Consider the following 25,425-nt stretch of genomic DNA (forward strand, 5'->3'; position numbering starts at 1 on the left):
TTCGAGGCTTTTTTAATGGAGAAGGAACTTGATTTCCCAAAAAGTGGAGGCAACATGATTCCAATGTCATCTTATGCGGATGATACAGTTTTAATGGCTTTGACAGCCAACAGCCTCCAAAAGTCATTGAATGCTTTTACCGATTTTATGGCGGCGTTGGACCTAAAAGTACCTTTTATTAACTCTTATGTCATGGTGTGTGGCCCTAAAGATACGAAAACAAGGACGTTTGAGTTTAAGGGTAAGACCATTGACAAGTTGAAAAATGTTACATACTTAGGGAATATTTTCAATGATACTTTGAATTGGGACCCCCTTATGGATATATGACATTACAACGCATGCTTTTACATTGCATGCCTTTACAACGCAAGTATTACAACGCAGTCCATTACAACGCATAGTGCTTTGGGGTGCTGGATAGTGAATAGTTTAATTTTCTATTCCAACTCCAGTCCCCGTGGACACTAGGGAAGGTTATTGGATAGTAAATTAACCTATTCCTTATCCTAGAGTGCCCCCCAGAGCAATGCGTTGTAATAGTTTGCGTTGTAATGGTTGCGTTGTAAAGGCTCTGCGATGTAAAAGTTGCGTTGTAAAGGTTGTTTACCCCACCTTATTACAGCTAGGGTACAACATACTAGTCGGGTTGTGGAGCGGTTATTTCACTTTGCCCGCAAGCTAGTGACAGAACTGGTTAGCCTTTTAAGTATATTGCGCGTGACATGTGACCAATGTCTGCCTGTCATGTGAAAATATAGTCAACAAGTGGCTGGGTCCCAGGTGGGTCGACTCAGACTCACATGTGCACAGCAAGGGGTTTAAATACTAACAAGGTGACAATTTTCCCCGCAAATTACACAATTAATCAATAATTGTTATTCAGTTGTATCCAACATACAATTTAATACTCATTGTATGATTAATTAATCCTTTGAATATCACAAGATTAAATATTCACAGTGTGACACATCTTTATAACACAACAACTCTAATGTTCTAAATTACAAAATAAGTTATCACAATAAAAATGCTGCCCAATGCATTTTGGGACTGCTTATCCCTTCGTCAGGGGCAAATCTGCAAAAATAATAATGAAATCAATTGCGGTGCACAATATTTGAACCATCATTGTATTTACAATACTTCATCACTCAGTTCATGAAAACTAATGTAAATTTCCATCTTGAATACAATGTAAACCTGTTCATGCCAAAAAGCCCAGTGTCAATGTGACCAGATCCTTTTGAAAAAGTCATGCAAACGAATGGTAGACCACAAACGCTGTCTCCCAATAATTAGCTTGTGGCCCGCCATGAACTGCATGGTGATGAAATGAAAGCTTGTGTCAGTATGGGCTATTCGTGAATGTAAACAAACACCGTCGTGCCCCTCTCCCATAATTCTTACCAATGAGTGTGTCGCTTTCCTTCCAGAATACGAAGTGAACCTCTTGTGGACATCTAAATTCTGTATAACAAACATCGCTTATGTCAGCGCTACATCCTCATCAGCTGTAAGTATCCATCTGCACAGAGAACAACTTTTGGAGGAAGAAATTTACAATATCAAAAGAGTTATGTCAGCAAGGGTGGAAGAAGGAGCGTGGAATCAATTCTTGGAAGATTTAAATATCAAACTTGAGAAATATGGGAAAGACATACAAGAGATGAAGTTGAGAAAATGTAAAAGTGATACGATAGATTACAAGCTGAACGAAACGTACACGTGGGCGGAAGTATATGCCCAAAAACGATTCACTCAGAGAACCAACATCGGATCATCAATTTCTGCATTCCTTTACTGTGTATTGTACCTTTAAAAGGTTTGTAACAAACCTTTTCTTAATTGACTGTATTTTGATATGCAGGTTTGTACCTTGTCTCTGGGACATGTTGTCTCATGAAATTGAGGTTGATACCGCCCCCTAACCACCCAACTCTTGGGCGTGCTTTTCAGGTGTAGGATTTTAGGGGTACAGTGCGCCCACAGCACCATCCTTGAACGGTACCACCTGAATGCTGAACTGATACAGGCATCAGTAGGATATTTCGGGAGATGAGAACAGTTTGGTCTGTGGGCATGCTGTGACTGGGGCTGCTTAAAAGGATTGAAGTATTGCTTGGAACCTTGAAGTTCAGAAATGGGGACAGCAGTCCTTGGACATTCCTCTCCTTTCACACAATAATTTTTACAGCATGTGTACTTCAGATGGCGACCCCCAAACTATCTTCGAAGACTGCTATGATGAGTCCCTGCCCTCTCGATGTGGCGTTGGAACCACTCCGTGATGCCTCACTCACGAAGGTCGATCTGACTAATGTTGGGTTGGATAGATTGAGGGTTAAGGGCTTTGAAACCTCTGCCCTGTAGAAGGAGTATTTCACCATTACAGATGTGTAATGTTAATTCCATTCACTTCAATATGGATATGAAACTACCTCAGACTAGTGAAAGCTAGAATAGACAGCTCACAAGCAGGGACTGAACCATAGATATAAAATGGCAGCTCATACCTGATTCAAGTTGTGACTCATAATATGAATCCAAAAGTGGTGTTTCTACAAGAATCTCAGCTTTCCAAGATGGAAGCAATAAACTACACAACAGATGTTAAGGTTTGGTTTCTGCTAGACTCTTTTCACCCATGCACAGTGGGATCTGATCTGGGTAAAACCAGGGGCTCCACCCGAGATGGTGCAGGTACTAAATGATGCGGAAGGATGTTATGAGAGTCTAAAAGATTAGTGGATAACCTGCTGGTGATAATGGGAAGTGATTTTAACTGTAAACAGGGTGGGCTTGTGGAAGGTCCTTTCCCCTGTTACCCACTGCCTCTAGTTCATTGAATGTACAAGAAATGCAGGAAGGACTGTCTCAGGAGGAGATGAGCCATGTAATGCGGGCAAAACAACCTGACATGACTGACGGTTCCTGCTCAGCAGTGAGCAAACTGTGTACACAATTTGACACAATTCTACCATATTTCTACTGTATAGAGTTGCCTCAGTTTAAGATGCAAAATATCTATAAAAAACATTCCCAGATCATAACCTTCTATTTATGATGATACTGTGGGGCAAACCTACCACCCACGTACCATTATGGTGATTATAGGCAGGCGCATTGCTAGACAGAGCCTTAATTGGGTCTATTGCACAGGTTATAAATCACCATTTCAGGGGAAATGAAGGCTCTGTTGCAAAAATGCACATGAATGGGAGTTCTTCAAGGTCATGATTCGAGGAGAATGCATCACAACTTTTAAGGAGGTGTGAGATGTTCTCCTGAGAGAACACATGGCACTTTAGGCTGTTTTTAAACATCTTGAGAGTGACACGTCCCAGCCCCTGAGTTGCACATTCATCTGGTAATTAAACACTGAACTTACGCCACATAACTGAAGAGAATAAAAAGCTACCATTACACCACTAAACTACACTCTGAAGGGGATATATCAGGGATACTGCTCTCCAAACTCCAGCACTTGGAACCAGTGAGCCCAGAACCACTCTTGGCTGCCTCTAACACCACTTCACTGCTGAATCTAGATCATAAAATATGAGGGAAGGTGACTGCTAGTGGGCTACTGTGAGTGATGCATCACCTGGCACAATTGTACCAATATGGATTTGTGCCAAACTGTAGAACCACTCCAGTTCTGAGACAACATGTGCTAAGACTTACATCAGCCAAGTCTCTTGCATTTACTTGTCTTGTTTCGTGTTGAGATGGTTCAGTGATCCCACACGCCACAGCGACCACAGCATCAATTACCACCTGACAATCTGCCCTGGAAAGGTCTTGTCCTCCTCTTCCCTCTCCTCTACAACAGCAGGTCTTGCTGCAGTTCTCAGTAGACCTGCTGTGGGTATTGTTCATACTTTCTGATACAACAGGTACTTCCTGTTCGTTAGTACTGCCTGACAAACCAATGTGTTTGACCGCATCACAAGAGGCTGGAGTGTTAGCGCGTGGCAAGTTTGTGCTGGTCAAGGGCCTCGCTTATGTTCCAGAGGAGCCTACGGTGTAAAAATGGGAGCTGGAGCCTGCTGAAGTAGGGTACTCTGGAGCAACACCCCCAAACCCAGCTAGATCAAATGAATGGGGCTGACTGCAGCTCCCGCACAGCAGAGGAGGGGTCGAAAGATCAAATGAGGCATAGATGCCACCTGAGATGGTAAGACAGAGATTAACATGCTTTGTGCTGCTCAGGTCTACTCAAGGGGTCCCTGGCGCCACAAACCTTTATTGTAGACAAGGCCGGGCCAAGGACTAGAAAGGGAGGAAGCATCCCTTGAGAGAGCAATGGAAGAGCTATCTTCCCAATGATGATGTATTGAGTTATCTGTCTTGGTTGAGCACTCTTTTGACCTTGTAAGGACTGTGACACGGTGAGTGGAAATGAAAGCAGTGGCTTAGCTATCAATTATTAAGCAGGTGCAGTGGCACCGGGAATTTTCAGAGTAAAATACACTCAAATTATGGCTGCATTCTACTGTCACACCAGTGGATGTGGGGTCCATTATCCTTGCTTACTTCGGGGCCCATGGCCCCCTTGCTGTGTCCCTGAATGAAAGTGGACATTTCTGGATGTTGTAGTAGTGTAAAGATTGTGGTTCAAGGAGGCTCGAATCAGCTTTACACCTATGAGTAAATCTTAAGCATCACAAACTCTTTGTTTCAGATATCACAGCAGAAAACAGTTCTGATGTGCTGGGAATACATGTTAAAGGTGCCAGGGGATAGGCTCATTAGTCTTTGTGAATCTTCTCAGCATTAATTGAAGATATTTGCTTGGTTTCCCAGAGGACATGAAGCCCTCACAGGCTCGGTCTGGAACAGCTTCAGCTCTGCCTGCAATGCATAAATACAGCTGCTGCGCACACATTGCCTCAAGACCCTGCAGTGGCAGAGAGGGCTGCTGCTGGCTCACAGCCATGTGGGCTTCCAATCCAGAGGAGGTGTCCACCGGGAAGATGTGCCCATGGTAGGGAGGGCTGCCCCTGTCTATTGCACTGTCTGCTGGGAGCCCTGGCCAGGTATCTGCTGTGACCCCAGCTGAGACTTCCACCAGAGGACCCTGGCCCTGAGACAGACCACCTTCAGAACAAAAAGTATGTTTAATTACACTGTATATATGTATATGATATTTCTATTGGGTAAACCTAACCAAAGGAACATTGTTTTAATCAATCAATCGATCAGAGTACTTGTAAAGCACGCTACTTACCCGTGAGTGTCTCAAGGCGCTGGGGGGGGGGGGGTTGCTGCTACTGCTCGAAGAGCCAGGTCTTGAGGAGTCTTCTGAAGGCGAGTAGGTCTTGGGTCTGCTGTATGTGGGGGTGGGAGGGTGTTCTAGGTCTTGGCGGCGAGGTAGGAGAAGGATCTGCCGCCAGAGGTCATTCGTTGGATGCCGGGGACAGCGGCGAGGGCGAGGCTGGTGGAGCGGAGCTGGCGGGTGGGGGTGTAGAAGCTGAGGCTGCTGTTCAGGTACGCTGCTCCGGTGTTGTGAAGTGCTTTGTGTGCGTGGGTGAAGAGCTTGAAAGTGATCCTCTTGTCGATGGGGAGCCAGTGTAGGTCTCCCAGGTGGGGGGTGATGTGGCTGCGACAGGGGACGTTGACGATCAGTCGGGCAGAGGCGTTTTGGATGCGTTGTAGTTGTTGTAGGTGTTTGGCTGGGATTCCTGCGTAGTGTGCGTTGCCGTAGTCCAGTCTGCTCCTGACGAGGGCCTGTGTCACCGTTCTCCTTGTTTCGGTCAGGATGTACTTGTAGATCATTAGGAGCAAGCGGAGGGTGTTGCAGCAGGAGGAGACGGCGTTGACCTGCTTAGACATGGAGAGGGAGGAGTCGAGGATGAATCCTAGGTTGCGTGCATGGTCGGTGGGTGTTGGTGCTGTTCCCAGTGTGGTCGGGCATCAGGAGTTGTCCCAGGCTGAGGGGGTGGATCCGAGGATGAGGACTTCCGTCTTGTCCGAGTTCAGCCTCAGAAGGCTGCTCCTCATCCAGTCGGCAGCGGCCGTCCTTCCCTCGTGGAGGTTGGTTTTGGCGATGTGTGGGATGAGCTGGGTGTCGTCGGCATAGGAGATGATGTTGAGGTCGTGGTGGCGGGCCACTTGTGCGAGGGGGGCCATGTAGACGTTGAACAGCGTCGGGCTGAGGGATGAGCCCTGGAGTACGCCACAGATTATGTTGGTGGCCTCAGATTGGAAGAGTGGGAGGTGGACACTCTGGGTTCTGCCGAAGAGGAAGGACATGGTCCCGTCAAGGGCCTTCTCTTGGATTCCGGCTTCTAGGAGGCGTGTCTTTATAGTGCGATGGCAGACCGTGTTGAAGTCCTTCTATGCTGTGTTGTCTTGTGCGCCGGGAAACCCTTTTTGGGTAGCTGTTGCGCCTTACAAGTTGATAAAATAAATAAAATAAATAAGGCGGCCGACAGGTCCAGGAGGATGAGGGCTGATGTTTTGCCGTTGTCTAGTTGGCACCTGATGTCGTCTGTGGCAGCGATGGGGGCTATCTCGGGGCTGTGGTTTCATCTGAATCCGGACTGGGACGGGTCCAATATGTTGTTGTCTTCCAGGTGGTAGGCCAATTGCATATTGATGATTTTCTCGATGACCTTTGCCGGGAACGCAGGGAGATGGGCCGTAAGTTCATGAGGTCCTTGGGGTCCGTCTTAGGCTTCTTGAGGAGGGCGTTGATTTCGGCGTGCTTCCAGTTTTCCGGGAATGTCGTTGTTTCGAATGAGATGTTGATGCCCTTCCGTAGTTGGGGTGCGATGGCTGCGTCTGCTTTGTGCTTTGTTGAATACGTTGTTTGGGCACGGGTCTCACGGAGATCCTGAGTGTATGGAGTTCATGACCTTGCGTGTCTCGTCGTCATTGACGTTGGACCAGGAGGTCAGGCGGCTGGCACTGGTGGTGTTCACAAGGGAGGTGGAGTCTGGCGTAGTCGGGGCGGTCGTGGTGTTGAAGCTGTCGTGGATGTCAGCAATCTTGCGGTGGAAGAAGATGGCTAGTGAGTCGCACAGTTCTTGTGGGGGCGGGATGTCGTTGGCGTTGGCGCTGGGTTGGAGAGTTCCTTTACGATGCTGAGGAGCTCTTTGCTGTTGTGTGCGTTGTTATCCAAGCGGTCTTTGAAGGAGGATGTCTTGGCGTCGGCAGACCTATATTCTTTCCTGGAGGCAAGATGGCGGCCGCTGAGGACGGCTGGGAAGCAGCGAGACCGGGGAGATGCCGGTGTGAACACAATACGCTGACCTGGCATAAGATCCCACACCACCCACGTAGTATCATTGCTGAGGATGGAGGATAGTGTAAGGCGCATTAAGGAGGAGCGCTCAACTGTAAAGGCGGAGAAAAAAAAGAATCGCCGTATGCTCCGTACCTGCTGTCGGCCGCTCAAGTGGCTTCTTCGGGAGCTAGCGCAGACCGCAAGGAGGCTCACGTCGAGAAGCGTATCAGGAGCAGGATTACTAGCGGAGCTCGCGGAGTTTCTCGAGCAAGAAGGGCGAAGTCTAAACAGCGGGTGGAGCCTGCTGGCAAGGAAGCGGCGGAGGCTCTGGATGCCCCAGCAGACGAGTCTGTATCAAAAAACGGAGGAAAAAGCACGGGGGGCCCTCGAGGCGGCAGTAGAAAAAGAAGAAAGAAATTGGGGCAATAGATTTTGCGGTAAGGAGCAGTTTGGGGACAAGGAAAGGAGGAGGGAGATTATGGCTCCCAAAATGAGTGCTAGTGCAAAAGCTGCTGCAAGAAGGAAGGCTGCAGCTGAGCAGGCAGAGATAATGGCAGAGAGGGAGCTAGATGGCAATAAGAAAAAAAAGCAAACATCCCCTGCCAAGAAAACAGTGCAGCAACAAAATGCAGCTACGGTTAATCATGGCACTACCCCGATCTCTGACATTTTCCAAAAACTAACTAAAGATAAAGACATTAATAATGAGGTTTTGGAGGAGCTGTCGGGGAGGGTGGCAACTCTAAAGACAATAGTCTTGCTGCAGAGAATGTGGATATACCTGCTCAGCTCAACGACCCCACAAAGAAGGAGGAATACATTAAAGGGAAAGCTGATCTAGTGGAAGAAATCGAAAATGACACCACTCTTTCTTCTAAGTACCCAGAATCCGATATTGCCCCCCTGGTGCTGGAGGAGGTGCTGGAAGAAAAGGCCAGCGAAAGTACAGGCGACAAGAAGGAAGTCCCCAGTGAGGCTTTCTATTCGGTCTCAGAGGGGGGGGAATGGTCAGACGAAGACGAAGATGAGGATAGTCTGGAGCAAGAGGTCAGCGGCTCAGCTACTGATAGTGAGCCAGAGAAAGAAGATTTCAATCCTCCGACTACTGCTGTGAAAGCCAATACAGGCGTAAAAATACATGGACATAAACGTGATCATACGACGACTAAGTCCGTGTTGGAGAGCCCGGGAGGTGAAGCAGCACAGATGTCCCTTCTGGAGGTGATACACCAGGAAATAATTGCACACAGGGAAGAGGTACGACAGGAAAGCCGCAAATAACAGGCTGCGGTCAGGAAAATACAAGGAGCGGTAAGAACACTGGCCAAGGTGTGTACGAATCTGGGAGAACGGGTCACCAACTTGGAAGAAAGAGTGGTTTCGACAGAAGCAGAGGCTGCAGCAGCCTCCAGCAAGGCAGATCAACAAGTTGAACAGCTGACAGACGTGCAATGGAAGCTGGAGGCGTTGGAAAACAGATCTCGCCAGAATAACCTCTGTGTATTGGGGATACCGGAGGGGTCAGAAGATACAGACATGAGGGCCTTTGTGGTAAAGTTGTTTGAACATGCGTTCCCGGAGTTGAAGGGATGGGATTGGACAAAGGAGATTCAGAGGGCGCATCGCGTCCCCTTTAAAGTTCACAAAAATGCCAAGGAGGGAGATAAGCCCAGAGCAATCTTAATATTTCTTGGAAACTTTAACATGAGGCAGGCAATTTCAGAGAGGGCAAGACCGGATCGAAAAAAGAATATTGATGGATTCTCCTTCTTTGTCCGCCCAGATTTCTGCCATGTTACGGTGGAGAGACGCTGGAGATTAAGACAGATGATTAAACCATTTCAGGACAAGGGCATGCAGGCATATTTAATCAATCCAGCACAGCTGAAAATAATTAATGGTGGAAGAACATTGTACTTCTCCTCCGAAGTGAAAGCTAAGGAATATTTGGACACACAAGGGGCTTAGTATACTCCATAGATGCGATCAGATGCGGATACGAATAACTCCTTGGCAGATACAATTAATTTAAAAAATCTAACAAAATGTAAAACATTAATAGGTGGGGTGTGGTGTGGTTTGACATGTAGGGTGGTGGGGAATATAAGGGTCACAGGCACTATGATGGGGGTATTTAGAAATCTCCTCGGTCATCACTGCGAACCATCACGTGCACAGACCAGTAGGTCTGAGCGCCTCTGAGAAGAGGGGGTGGGAGAGGGGGGTTGGAGGGTTTGAAGGGGGGGAGGAGAGGGGAAGAGAGGAGAGGGGGATGGTGGGAGGAAGAGAGGGAGCGTTGGGGGGGAACAAAAAAGAGAAAAACTTTGAGATGGAAATGGGGTTGATGTTGGCACATAGCAGACACATGGATAACAATCAGGTTAGAAGTAAAAACTATGTTAATAATGTCAAACATTAAGATATGTACTATCAATGTAGGGGGCCTAAATGATTGGAAGAAACAACAGAGGTTGAGCCACTTTGCTAAATTTAATAATATCGACATAATGTGTATACAAGAAACACACTTGCCTTGGGCTAAAAGGAAGCTATTGAATATGCTCGGATATAGACTGCTAGGATGCTCTTCACAATCATCTACAACAAGAGGGGTGGCCATTATGGGGAAATGTAATGCGGGGGTGAGACGTACTAAAACAGAAGGGTCCGGCAGATGGGTTTTGGCGGAATTGGAACTAGGCATTACATTGTGTGTGATCTATGGATCAAATGAAGATGATCCAGCAGTATTTGATGGGCTAGAAGAGGAGTTGGCTAATTGGGGTACCCCTATGGTACTATGTGGAGACATGAATATCTCGGCTGTTTGGAGCCAGGGTGGTAAATATACAGGACGCAAACATAAGGTTCATAGAGCATTAGGCTCTCTCTTGCGGTTGCATGGTTTGACCGATGTTTGGGGGGAAAAAGTGCCTGGGGACCCGGGTTTTACTTATTTCTCATATCCGGCTAAGAAATATTCTAAGTTGGACTATTTTTTTGTCTCGACGGGGGAACTCAGCAAAGTTAAAATTGTTAAGCTCCCAAGAATAGTATCGGATCATAATCCGCTGATAATGACATATAAAATATATAACATACCTAGGAGAACAACTAAGTGGACATTCGAGAGGAAATTACTAAACGATGATAGGTTTGTCAAGCATCTTAAACAGTGGGCAAAGGAGTTTTTCGATATAAACAGATATAGTTCATCCCGGAATGGGGTTTGGGAAGCATTCAAGGCATCACTAAGGGGGGAAACGATTAGCTGCTCCGCTAGGCTAAGAAAGGAGGATAGAAGTAAGTTGGAGAAGCTGATTGAAGAGATAGTAGTGTCAGAGAATCGGCATACAGAGGAAATAGGATCAGGCAAGGATGGTAGGGAATCGGCTAGAACTATGGCTCTGATGAAGGGAGATATTTTAAAAGCGATTACGCAAAAGGAGATTAGAGAATATCAGACGTCCCGAGCAAAACGGTATGAGACAGGGGAACAAGCCGGGAGGGCACTAGCATTGCGTATAAGGCAAGAAACCAATAAAAACAACATCCATAAGATTGAAGATAATGGAATAGAATATACGGATCCAAAAGAAATAATGGGTGTATTCCAAAAGTTTTATCAAAAACTGTATGATCAGGAGGCGGGGTGGGTACCATCTAGGCATGAGTCTGGACTTGTATGTCCGGCTTTAGAGGATAAAGATAGGGAGATACTGGAAAAAGATATAACCATGGAGGAGATAAGGACTGCATTACAGGAACTTGCAGCAGGTAAAGCGGCAGGTCCAGACGGGATACCTTTGGAAGTCTACAAGCACTTAGGAGAGGAAATTCTTCCATTATTTGTGGATCTCTTTAACGGAATAATTTGCTCTGGGAAGATCCCTGACTCTTGGAAACAGACCAATATTGTAGTATTCCATAAAAAGGATAAACCTGTAGAAAATCCGGGCTCTTATCGGCCAATTTCGCTAATAAATGCGGATACCAAACTGTATTCTAAGGTCTGGGCAAAGAGGTTAGGGGGGATCATTGGCCAACTTGTCTCTCCATGGCAGCACGGCTTTGTTCCAGGGAGAGGCACTACGGATCACACCTCACGGGCGATCTCATTGTTCGATGCCACGGCGGTCACGGGGGGAGAAATGGCCATGATCCTCCTAGACGCCGAAAAAGCCTTCGACCGTGTGGTCTGGGAATTTATGTGGGAAGTTTTGTCCAGTAGAGGGTTCGGAGAGAAATGTATGAGAGCAATAAAAGCTATGTATTTAGATCCAGTAGCTAGAATTACAACTATGGGATTACAGTCGGAAGAGGTGGTAATTAGGAGAGGCACTCGTCAGGGATGCCCTTGCTCTCCTATACTCTTCGCACTATATATAGATCCCCTAATTAGGGAAATCTTAGCTTCGGATAAAATCTCCCCGGTCATATTAAATGGGCATACTACCAAATTATTGGCCTATGCGGACGATTTGTCAATTGTGACTACTAACCCGCAGACGGCTATAGTAGAACTGAGTCAACTGGCTAAGGCCTTCGGAATCCGATCCGGGTATAAGCTGAATGAGGAAAAAACCATAATAATTAGCACTAATAATATCTTTAAAGCTGATCAGAGGTATGTGGAATCTTCAGTCTATCTTGGGGTGAGGATTAATGCAAATGTGGAGAAAATTATACAGGAAAACTATGTACCCTTGATCACAGAAATAGATAAAGAGTTAAGAAGAATAGATGTTTTACACCTATCTCTGATAGGCAGAGTTAATGTTTTAAAGATGTCAATGTTTCCGAGAATATTGTATTTAGTTCGTGCCATACCTCTGCTAGTAGAAGAGGGTCTCTTGAAAAAAATGGAAGCTGTTTTCTCCCAATTTGTGTGGCAGTACGGGAAAATACGTAGATCTTTGGCTCGATTATCAGCACCACTGGAGGGAGGGGGTCTGTCTGCACCAAATTTGAGGCTGTATCACTGGGTGTGTCTAATGATGCAAATGAATGTGCTATTCAAATATGATGATATAGTTGTACCGACTGGTCTGGACAGAACCCCCACAATATTTGAATTGTTAGTAGGAAGAAAAGCACTGGGGCTTCTTACACGAGAAACAAACTGTAGGTATTTTAAAAGGTGTAAAAGCAAAGTGATGTTTAGTGCGCACCTGGCAATCCATAATGAGATTTCTAAAGATTCCTAAAATTAATAGCATATTAGACCTGTGGCGGTCAAAACCATTTGTGCATCTTGGACAGAACAGTAATAGTAGGTTATGGAAGGAGCTGGGTATTAGCTGTTTGGGCGATGTCATGTTTGAGGATGAACTACTGGGTTTTGACTCACTTCAGCAAAAGTTTGGTATACCGGCTAGCCAATGGCTTTTATATAGACAATTGGAGCAAACAGTTAAGTCTATCAGACCCAGGATCTCAATTCAGGAGCTTAACCCAATTGTGAGTTATGTAAGGAAGGGTGGCAAGAAGATCAAAATTGGGTATGGCTATCTGTTGCAGGGTCTGGGGATGACATTGGACAAATTGAATCAGATTGGGCGGAAAGAATTGGAGATCCTGATATAGATATAGATTTTGCCCTAGCATTGAATAAGAAAGTATTAAGAGCTTCAAACTTAAAGGCACAACACTACAAGACTATTTTTAACCTATATTATACGCCTGCCAAGCTGTTCAAGTGGGGTAAGAGAGAAAATGATAGGTGTCCCAGGTGTGACCATAGCCCTGCAGATATATCTCACATGTTTTATAATTGTCAGAATCTTACTCCTGTATTTAAAGAAATTGAAAGATTTTTAACGGGGCTACTAGAGATTCAGATCACTCTATCCCCTACTACTGTTTTGATCGGCAGGGATGAAAACCTAAAATTAGAGTACGAGGCTGAAGCATTTATCTTTCTATCTATGGCTGTTTTTAGGATTTTAATCTCCGCCGTCTGGAAAGATTCAGCAGCCCCCACTTTTCAGACGTGGTTAACTAGGCTGTTGGGAACGCACAATATAGAGGAATGTTTGTATGATTGTAAAGGAAAGAGGTCGAGAGAATTTGGTAAGAAGATATGGGCTCCTCTTAGAAATTGGAGAGAAATCAGATGAACAAGAGTTTAAAGATATATTGGTAACGCGGATTGTATTCCCCTATGTACTTCTGTCCGAAACAAACTTGGTTTTATGATTCTTACGACTGTATTTATAAGATGTATTCTGTACTTTTAATGCCTGATTTTATTCTGTTGATTAATGTATTTTTTTTGTGATACCCGGAACCATCTCAATAAAAAAAAAAAAATAAATAAAAGAAGGAGGATGTCCTGGCTAATCTGATGAGGTGGTGATGTCTGCGGGTGGCGTCCTTGTGGACTACGTGGTTGTCCGGTGTGCGTTCGTGGAGCCATATCTTCTCCAGTTTCCGGCATGCACGTTTGGAGGTCTGGAGCTCATCGTGAACCAGGTGGCTCTCTTGCTGGCGTGGCTGTTTGAGGGTTTCTTGAGCGGGGCGAGAGTGTTGGTGCAGTTGTCGATCCACTGTCTGAGGTTGCGGGCTGCGGCGTCTGGGTTGGTGGGGTTGGTGGGTGGGTTCTGGGCGAGGGTGGGGATCAGTTGGTCTTCGGTGACTTTGCTCCAGCAACGGCGAGGCAGCTGTTGGGTGCGATGGTGCGTGGTTGGTTTCTTGAGGGTAAAATGGATGCAGCGGTGATCGGTCCAGTGGAGTTTGGAGGAGTGGTCGAAGGTGACGTGGGTGCCTGTGGAGAAGATGTGGTCCAGCGTGTGGCCGGTGGCGTGGGCGGGTGTGGTGATGAGTTGTCTGAGGCTGAGGTTGGCGAGGTTGTCGATCAGGGTGGCAGAGTTGGCATTGTTGTGCTCGAGGTGGAAGTTCAGGTCCCCGAGGAGGATGTATTCCATGGAGGCGAGTGCGTGGGTGCTGGTGAAGTCGGCGATGGAGTCACTGAACTGAGCCCGGGGTCCGGGGGTAGATGAGTGTTCCTCTGAGGGTGGTGTTGGGGTCGGTGTGGATCCGGAAGTGCAAGTGTTTGGCGGTGTCATCTGCGTGGGTGGCAACCTTGAGGGTGGACTTGTGGACGATGGCTATTCCTCCTCCGATTCCGTTGGCGTGATCCCTGCGGGTGCCTTGTAACTGTCCGGGATGGCTATGGCGATGTCGGGTGCCGAGGAGTGGTTCCACCAGGTCTCAGTCAGTAAGGCCACGTCTGGGGCGGTGGTGTCGAGCAGATCCCAGAGCTCAATGGCGTGTTTGCTTGCAGAGCGGGTGTTGAGGAGTATGCAGCGGAGGTGGTTGGGTCCAGTTCTTGGAGGTTTGGTGGATCTGTTGCAGGTGAAGCTGCAGGTGCGGCAGGAGATGGGTCCGTCGGTCCGTTTCGGGGCGGCCTGGAAGCAGGTGTGGTTTCGGCCTGCGTTGAGTGCGTGGAGGGTACTGGTGTCGTAGTGGAGTCTGGTGTCATGGCGATCGCGGGGTCCAGGGGTTCTGGCGCTGGGTGCGGTCCAGGCGCGGCATATATGGGGAGGTGGGAGGGAGGGGCAGCTGGGAGCAGCAAGTGGGCAGGGGGCGGGCCGCAGATGGCACAGCAGCGGGGAAACAGTGGTACAGTGGTACAGAAAGCAAAATAGGGCAACGAGTGGCGCAGAGGAGAAAACGAGGCACAAAAAGGGGCAGACAGTGGGATAGAAGGCAAAATGGGGCATACGGGGGGAAACAAGTGGCACAGAGGAGAAAACAGGGCACAAAGAGGGGGAAACAGTGGCCCAGAAGGCAAAAGGACAGAGGACACTTACCAGCAGCAGTGGCAGCGGCAGCAGGGGCACACAGTTGGAGCTGCGTGAAGGGGAGCAACCTACCAGGAGGGTCAGGGGTCGCTCACCTCACCGCGCAGCGTTTGGCATATATGGGTAGGTGGGAGGGGGCCAGCTGGGAGGTTGGAGCAGCAAGTGGGCAGGGGGCGGGCCGCAGGAGGCACAGCGGCGGGGAAACAGTGGTACAGAAAGCAAAATGGGGCACAAGGGTGGGCGGACGAGTGGCACAGAGGAGAAAACGAGGCACAAAGAGGGGGAGACAGTGGTACAGAAGGCAAAATGGGGCACAAGGGGGGGAAAACAAGTGGCACAGAGGAGAAAACAGGGCACAAAGAGGGGGAGACAGTGGCCCATAAGGCAAAAGGACAGAGGACACTTACCAGCGGCAGTGGCAGTGGCAGCAGGGGCACACAGTCAGAGCTGCATGGAGGGGGAGCGACCTACCAGGAGGGTCAGGGGTCGCTCATTTAAAGATAAGATCTGTGTCAATTTATAATCTAATAGTGTTTGCAACTTCAGCCAGCCCTAACTGGTGTTATATGTAAGGGCAGGTGAAAAAAGGAGGCCTTATTTAAGTGTCAGAGTGCTTGCCTAAAGTCACAGCTTTAAATCTGTTGCACAATTAGAATATATTCATTATTAAACACCTTGTCAAGAGGGTGAGGAAATTTAAATCACGAGGCAGTCAGTGTCCTGCTCTCCACAAGTGTTCTACACATATTGACACATCTCAGTGGCAGGTTGAAATTATTCATAAAGCGGCCCCCTGTCCTAGTCAGGACACCACTCAGTGTTGTTTGAAGACCCTCTCACACCCTATTGGTGTCATGCTTCATCATCGGGTCTCATCCTGGTCCCTCAACAGGGATGGGCTCAACTATCTTCCATGGAGCACTTAAGATCATTTCATGTACCGGGGTCTTATAGTAGGAAGAAGAAGGACACCAATAGGGTGTGTGAGGGTCTTCGAAAGAACACTGAGTGATGTCCTGAGCAGGACAGGGCCCACGTGATCAATAATTTTAACCTGCTGCCGAGATGAGTCGATACATGTAGGACACTTAAGGTGAGAGTTGTATTGAAGGGGGGTCGTGTCATCTCCTCCACTGCTTTTTTTTAGAACTTTGTTTCGAAAGACACCTGGATACTATTATAAGGATCCAAATTATGCTGCAGAAATCTAATTGTGGGGGCACAGGCTGGCCACACACTCACTACAAATCTAGAACAGGATACAGGCCACACACTCACTTAACCCCTTCGACGCGCGTGACAAGGTCAGCTCGTCATGGGCGTTACCTGCACTGCGCGTGTGACGAGCTGACCTTGTCACGTAACGAGGGTTTTTGCGAATCGCAGTGCACAGCGGGAAAACCCACTAGCGCGCATGCGGTTAAAATCTAGAACAGGATTCAGGTCACACACTCACTTAACACCTGGAACAGGGTGCATGCCACAAACAAACTTAAAACCATGAACAGGGTGCTGGCCACACACTCACGTAAAACCATGAACAGGGTGCTGGCCACACTCTCACGTAAAACTAGGAAGAGGGTGCTGGCCACACATTGACTTAAAACCAGGAACAGGGTTCAGGGTAAACACTCACTTAAAACCAGGAGCAGGGTGCTGGCCACGCATTGAATACGACTGCAGATGTCGGATGCAGTCCCCACATTGTGCTTCACGTTGATATGATATACCCCGGTTAGGAGTATGTGTGACTGTCCTTCATAAACTCTCTGGCTGTTGAGATTCTGTTTATTTATTTATTTTTATTTAATTTCTTGTATCACGCTGGAATCAATCCCATAAGGGTATCTCCGCGCTTTGCCAGCCAGAAAATTGTCGTAATCTTCAAGGTGCATTAGAGGGACTGAAATGCTTCCTGAAAGAGGAATGTTTTCAGGGCCTTTCTGAAGGCCAGATGATTGATGTTCATCCTCATTTCTGTGGGAAGTTTATTCCATAGGGCAGGACCAATTGATGAAAAAGCTCGGTCTCCCTGCCTAGCTCTTTTTGTTGCAGGGGGTTTCAAAAGTGCTTGGTTGCTTGAACGAAGTGAACGGCTGGGTTGGTACAGTTCAACAGATTGGGAGAGATATTTAGGGCTGTCCCCATATAAGCATTTGTGGACCGTGCAGCATATTTTGAAACTGATGCGCTGCCGTATCGGGAGCCAGTGTAGCTCCACCAACAAAGGCTTAGAGGGGGTCCTAGCCGGCACACCCATGACCAGCCTAGCCGCCGTATTCTGGACCACCTGCAAACGACCTACTGCATCAGCGTTTGCTAGCGTCAGCAGGCCGTTGCAGTAGTCTAGGCGGCTAGTAACCAAAGTCTGCACGAGTGTCTTCCTGTAAGTATCAGGAAGATATGGAAATACTCGTCTTAGAAGGCCAATGGTGTAAAAGCATAGTCCTGCAATGTGATTGGTATGCTCCTTGAGGGTCAATTTTTGGTCAATTTTAACCCCTAGATTTTTTATATGAGGCTTTGATGTGGGGACTGGGCCCAAGTCCAGCGGCCACCATTCAGGAGACCAGAGGAGGCTCGCCCTGCCGAAGAGCATAACCTCTGTTTTTGCAACGTTACATTGGAGGCAGTTTGCGGCCATCCAATGTGACACTGCCCTCATACCCTCAGCAAAATTTTCCTTGACTGTAGGACCAAGGGAGCTGAAAGGGTAGAGGAGCTGGGTGTCATCAGCGTAGGAAACTGGTATGAACCCATACTTCCGCACAATCTCAGCAAGGGGGGCCACATATACATTGAACAATGTAGGGCTGAGACATGAGCCTTGTGGCACCCCCTTTGTGAGCGCCTTCGAGGTGGAACGATAGGGGCCCAAGCTGACAGATTGCGATCTCCCGGAGAGGAAACTCTCCAGCCAAGATAGAGCTGAGCCTCCAATCCCTACTCCCTGCAAGCGGCCGAGAAGGATGTTATGGGACACGGTATCAAAGGCCGCAGACAGGTCCAGCAACACTAATATCATGGACCCTCCTCTATCCTGTGACATTTTGATCTTATCAGTCACAGATAGGAGGGCCGATTCAGTGCTGTGGTTGGGCCTGAACCCAGATTGTGATTGGTCCAGGCCCCCTGTCGCCTCGATAAATTTGGAAAGGATGGTATTAGCGTGTTTCTCAGCCAGCTTGCTAATGAAAGGGAGAAGGGAAATAGGGCGAAGGTTGGAGAGTTCGGACCAGGGAAGGGTGGTGTTTTTCCGTATAGGGTTCACTACCGCTTCTTTCCATGGTTGTGGAAGTTGTCCCTCGGCAAAGGAAAGATTCATAAGCTTCTGAATAGTAGGGCCTAATGATTCCACCAAGGGGGAAATCATTTTTGCAGGGATCAGATCAGTGGGGGAGCCAGTTTTCATGTTACCAATAAGTGTGGTCAGGTCTTTTAAAGTAACTTCTGGGATTGCATGGAGCGTTTTGTCAGGGGTCGTTGAGGGGAGGGTCTCAGGAGCCATAGTCTCTAAAGGACCTGTGACTTTCGTAATTTTCTTATATATCCCCTCAATTTTTTCTTCGAAGAACTGGGAGATGTTATTGCAGAGATCTTGAGTTAAAACATCCGGGCTCTCATATATTACAGGGTTGGTAAAGGTCTGTATGATTTTAAATAACTCTCGTGTGGAGTTACCTGCCTCTGTTATTTGGGAGGTAAGACTGACTTTCCTTGCTCTTTTGATATTTTTATAGTAGGTGGTCATAGATGTTAAATAACGATCTTTGTCTTCCCCCTTATGTGACCGTCTCCATAGTTTCTCCAATTTCCTGCACCCCTGTTTTTCTATTTTACGGGCCTCAGTGTACCATGCTTCCCTTTTAGCTATGGTAGGTTGTTTGACTACTTTCTGAGGAGCCAGAACATTAATGGCTTCCATCAGTGAGGAGTCAAATTTTGAGAGAGCTGTCTCAATGTCATCCAAATTTGTAAAGACTGGCTGTTTCCAGACTTGGGTAAACCTATCTGGAGTGACTTTGTGCCATGGTCTGCGTTTGATAGTTTGCGTGATGGAACGATTGATAGGTTCGGGTAGATGGAGGAAGGAAAAGGCTAACATTTTGTGGTCTGATCAGTAGATATATTTAGGAGGGTGGCAGTAGAAGGCATTAGAGTTGTCACCCCTGCTCATTGCGCCATCAGCCTGGTGGGTTGGAGGGGATGCACAGACACCCTCTGGGACCCAATCTAGATGGCCAATATCTCATGAGAAACAATATAATTGTAAATGTATCTAAGTCCAAAGTAAAGCTGTGATAACTCTAATGTAAACGGCGGTGTGTACCTCTGGAAGGCGCTAACAGGTCAGAAGTCTGGCCAGCACATTATCAAAGATAGGATCAGCATCCCACAGAGAGTGGTCTCTGGTGACAGATCTCTCCTACATTTTGTGGTGGTGTCACGGGAACCTCTGGAAGTTGATTACAGTTGTCAGGGAGTGACTTGTTTCTTTAGGTTTTCAAACAGCTGAGACTGGGGATATCCTGGGGAGCTCAGAAGGAGTGCAGGCTTCTAGGAGTAGGAAAGGTTGTCATGTGTTCAGGCTCAGGGGGAGGAGAATGGACAACATGACTGCAGTAGAAACATTTACATGTTTTTGGCCCAGGATTACCAGACAAGGAGGGTAGATCCGGCCTTAGCCATGGGTGAGCTGGGCCCACGCCCAGGGCGCCGACACTATAAAGAGTGCAGGGAGCTATCTGCATATGAGGCATATTGTAGTCTCCTAGTAGGCAGGAAGTACTTGGATCAGCAGTTGTTTGCAGATGTATTATTATGCAGCCCTGCTCCTCGACACAGTCCATTCTCTCCATCACTTCCGTCACTGAAAAGGGTCTGTAGCACAACATGTAAAAAAGCCTTGATTGGCTTGATGGGCTAGACACAGAGTAGGGTTTCTATGTGACTGAAATGTTACATGCACTGAGAGTGTAAGATGGCTCAGTGAGTTAAGCGCTCACAACTGACCTGTGCTTTGACTGCCAGCTGTCAAACCAGACTTTCATTCTCCAGAGGTTGATAACTGAGTAACACTAACTCCAATGATGATAATACAAAATATACTCAGCTCTCTGTAGTATGACGCGATCAATAAAAATGCGTTACACTGAAATCTAACTTTTTTCTGTGATGTTTGTATGAATATTTCTATAGCAATAACAAGGACGGTAAAAAGACTGGCAGACCAGTCTCAAGGAATGTAGGATTTAACAGAACTTAAACAAGTGACATGAAGATAATCCAAAGAAATTCACATGTATATCTATTTCTGACTTTGCAACAGAAATCAGTGGGTGTCAGAAGGTTTTGTGAAACTGCTGTTTTGTCCAAGCTGAACACTCCCTGCCAGTGAGATGTTTGCTCATAAGGTGTGGCGTCTACCGATGGCTCATGACCTGTCCCCTGGTGGTGGCCGATGAGCCCGGGGACTGGACGCGTCTCACTCAGGGCAGGGTGCCCTCTAGTCTGCGGGCATCACCTCCAGGACCAACCCCTGGGGGTAGAACTGACCCTGGCTGAGGAGGATGCTGCCCCCTGGCAGCAGGAGCATTATACTAAGGTTGTCCAGGCGCCCATACAATATGGATTCTTCTTTTTACTGTTTTTGTGAAGGATGGACAAGAGTGTGGTGATGGAGACGCCTATGGGATTTAAATGACGATTGTATATATATATGTGTTGGTATCGGCTATTTACCAGGTTATCGAATAAATAGTGATTATTTTCTGCTATTCACCCTGTCCCTTGCTTAATGAATTAGTAGAGATTCTGCACTGATCGGCCGGCGGCCATGCAAATAGCAGAAAAACTTTACTATTTATTGGTCCGCTGGCTAAAGAGTAGAGAGTCTGCACTGTTTGGCCTGAGTCTGTGCAAATAATGAGGAAACGCTACTATTTACGAGGCCACTGGCTAAATAGAAGAGGTTTTGTTCTATTCGACCAGCAGTTAAGCAAACAAGAAAAGTTCACACATTACCCAGCTGTATGTGAACGTATATGGCTGCTGGTTAAATAGCAGAAATTATATATTATTTAACCAAAAGCATTTCAAGTAGCAAGGAAATTACAATATTTAGTCAGCAGCTAGGTAAATATTAGAAAAGATGTACTGTATTGCCGGTGGGCTGGCAAATAATCTATTTCATTAACTATGTGGCTAAATAAATAGCAGAGAGTGTGCTCAACATGGGCAGTAGCCGTGCCGATGGCAGAGGAACTTCACTATTTACCCGGCTGCTGTCTAAAAATCTTAATTTTCCTTTAATTATGCCTTATGCAGATTTCAACAGGTACGTACACCAAGTAGAACTGCAAACAAGGGGGAAAACAATTGCCATCCATCTTCGTATGTAAGTTAGGGTCCTGATGTATTACTATTTCATTCTCAAAAAGTGGCAGCAAATACAGCACATAATTATTGCGATTGAAATAGTCATAGTCCGTGCAGGCCAGGCCGCTCCCTCGTCGCTCCCTCGTCGCACAGCTCCGCCTGTGTTGCCCTGCCCTTGGTGACCTGCTGCTCTGCCGCTTCATAAGTTCGCCCCCCTCCCCGCTCAGTGTTATTTTGTGCCTCCCCTCTTTTCACTCCTACTGTGGTGTGACACTGTATTTTATTGTTCTGTTGCCGTTTTTGACCCCCCTTGTGCCCCGGTGATCTATTTTCTGTGCTCTTGGTGATCAGCTGCTCTGCCGCTCCGTAAGTTCGCCCCCCTCACCCCCTCGGTTTTATTCTGTGCCTCCCCTCTTTTCACTCCTACTGTACTGTGACACTGTATTTTATTGTTCTGTTGCTGCCATTTTGCCTTCTGTTCCCTGCATCATCCCGCCGCTGCCTCCCTGCGGCCCGCCCCCTCGCTCTCCCATTCACCGCCCCGCTCCCGCCTCCCAGCTGCTCCTCCCTCCCACTTCTCCTTATATGGTGGCCGCTGCACGGCTGCACCGCTGGCGCGCTGTCCATGCCTGGACCGTGCCCATGGCCAGAACCCCTGGCCCCACGAGCGCCACGACACCGGTTTCTGCTATGATGCCAGCACCCTCCACACACTCAACTCCGGACAAGAACACACCTGCTACCCAACCACCCCAAAGCGCACCCAAGGACCCTTCACCTGCCGGAAGTGCAGCTTCACCAGCATCCGCCCGCCAAACCTTCGCCCAGGAAAGAAACCAACTCCCTCAGATGCATCCTCCTCAACACCCGCTCCGCCCGTAAACATGCTTTTGAACTCTGGGACCTTCTCGACTCAACCTCCCCAGATGTCGCCTTCCTGATGGAGACCTGGCTGAACCCCGGCTCAGCGCCTGACATCGCCATAGCCATCCCGGAAGGCTACAAGATCACCCACAGGGACCGCAACAATGGAGTTGGAGGAGGAATCGCCATCGTCCACAAGAACACCCTCATTGTCTCGACCAACACCGAAGACACCCTCAGCACCACCGAACACCTGCACTTCCAGATCCACAACAACCTCAACACCACCCTCAGAGAAACCCTCATCTACAGACGCCCGGACCCAGACCACAATTTAGCTACTCCATCCCCGACTTCATTAGCACAAACGCCCTCGCCTCCATGGACTACATCCTCCTCTGGGACCTGAACTTCCACCTCGAGAACAACAACGACACCAACTCCACCACCATGATGGACAACCTCACCAACCTCGGACTCAGACAACTCATGATAACACTCACCCACACCGCCGGCCACACGCTTGACCCCATCTTCTCCGCGAGCCCCCACGTCTCCTCCAAGCACACCACTGAACCCCACTGGACTGACCATCACTACATCCACTACACCTTCAGGAAGCCCACCACGCACCATCACACCAACAGATGTCTCGGCACTGCTGGAGCAAAGTCACCGAAGACCAGCTAACCACCAACCTCGCCCAGAGCCCACCCGCCGAACCCACTGACCCAGACACCACCGCCCACAGCCTCAGACAGTGGATTGATGACTGCGCCAACACCCTCCCCCGCTCAAGACACCCTCCAACAGCCACACCAGCAAGAAAGCAACCTGGTTCACTGAAGACCTCCAGGCCTCCAAACGAACGTGCCGAAAACTGGAGAGAAACTGGATCCGTGAACTAACACCAGATAGCTACGCAGCCCACAAGAACGCCACCCTCAGACACCATCACCTCAACAGATCTGCCAAAAGGGCCTCATTCAAGGACGGCCTAGATAACAATGCACACAACAGCAAAGAGCTCGTCAACATCGTGAAGGAACTCTCCAACCCCAGCTCCAACACCAACGACATTCCACCTTCGCAAGACCTGTGCGACTCGCTGGCCTCCTTCTTCCACCGCAAGAGCGCCGAAATCCACGCTTCAATGTCACAACCGCCCAGACAACCACGGAGAACTCCGCCCCCACAACCACCACTTGCACCAACTGCCTGCTCTCCTGGACCACAAAGCGGTACAAAAGACGTGAGTCCCTTGCTCACTTTGCCACTGGATTCAAGCAAGCCGGGCTGAAGACGGCTGAAATGCCAGAAACCGGTCCTCGGAAGGTTGTTTCCGGTCCAGGGAAGGCATGGCTTGGCAGTTCGGGCTGGACTGTTCCCATGAGGCACAGGATCAGACTGATTTGCATATGGCCATGTCTGAACTGGGGTGGCAGAGTGAGCTAAAGAACGGTGATGGCTTAAACCCAGATCTATTGACTGGGTGTGAGTGTTTGATTGGTTCAGATGCTCGGTCCATCACCACCCCCTTTTGTACCGCTTTGTTCGCCATAAGTTGGCTGTGTATGCTCAGACGTGAGTCCCTTGCTCACTATGCCACTGGATTCAAGCAAGCCGGGCTGAAGACGGCTGAAATGCCAGATATTGGTCCACGGAAGATTGTTTCCGGTCCAGGGAAGGCATGGCTTGGCAGTACGGGCTGGACTGTTCCCATGAGGCACAGGGTCAGACTGATTTGCATATGGCCATGTCTGAACTGGGGTGGCAGAGTGGGCTAAAGAACGGTGATGAATTAAACCAAGATCTGTTGACTGGGTGTGAGTGTTTGATTGGTGCAGATGCTCCGTCCATCACCACCCCCTTTTGTACCGCTTTGTTTGCCATAAGTTGGCAGGGTATGCTCAGACGTGAGTCCCTTGCTCACTTTGCCACTGGAAAAGAACGCAACGGATTTACTAACTGATAGAAAGAAAGGTTTGCTTGTTAAACTTGAAGAAAAAGAAAACGTGGGCTTCGAAACGATGCTGAGCATGCAAAGACAGTACAACTGCTACACCAAAAAAAAAAGGAAAGCTTTTCATACTATCATAGAAATGAAGAAGCATATTATCAACAAAAGGCAATACATTATCGCCACTTTTATCGACAGGAAACTGACGATAAAGCGGCGATAATGTGCTTGATAATAGGCCCTTGTAACTTCCCAAAGCAGCCCAGGTTTTGGTGTTAACCTCGGCTCCTATGGTTATTCACAAGGGCATATTATCAAGCCCATTATCGCCGCTTTATCTGCAGTTTTCTGCTGATAAAAGCGACGATAATGTATCTCCTTTTGTTGATAACATGGCTCATTGCTCTTCTTTTGACCAGTAAATTTAGACCGGTGTTAAAATTATCGCTGTTTTATTGGCAGGAAACTGCCGATAAAACGGCGATAATGAGCTTCATAACACGGCCTTGTTATTTCCCATAGAATATGACTATTAATACTGTACAAAAGTACAGCAGCGGATGACACAATCGAACCGGAAAAAGAAAGCGACAGATTTACTAACTGATATAAAGAAAGGTTTGCTTGTTGAACTTGAAGAAAAAGAAAACGTGGGCTTCGAAATGACGCTGAGCATGCGAAGAGAGTACAACTGCTACACCAACAAAAAAAGGAAATATTTACATACTATCATAGAAATGAACGAGCATATCATCAACAAAAGGCGATACATTATCGCCGCTTTTATCGACATGAAACTGCCGATAAAGCGGCGATAATGGGCTTGATAATAGGCCCTTGTAACTTCCATAGCACCCCAGGTTCTGGTGTTAACTTGGGCTCCCATGGTTATTCACAAGGGCATATTATCAAGCCCATTATCGCCGCTTTATCGGCAGTTTCCTGCCAATAAAAGCAACGATAATGTATCGCCTTTTGTTGATAATATGGCTCATTGCTCTTTTTTTGACCAGTAAACTTAGGTGCATATTATCAAGGACCGGTGTTATAATTATCGCAGTTTTATTGGCAAGAAACTGCCGATAAAACGGCGATAATGACTATGATAATACGGCCTTGTTATTTCCCATAGAAGCCCATGTTAACACCAGAACATAGGTTTCTATGGCAATTAACAAGAACGT

This window comes from Lissotriton helveticus, unplaced genomic scaffold, assembly GCF_964261635.1.
Source record: "Lissotriton helveticus unplaced genomic scaffold, aLisHel1.1 SCAFFOLD_509, whole genome shotgun sequence".
NCBI lineage: Eukaryota > Metazoa > Chordata > Amphibia > Caudata > Salamandridae > Lissotriton > Lissotriton helveticus.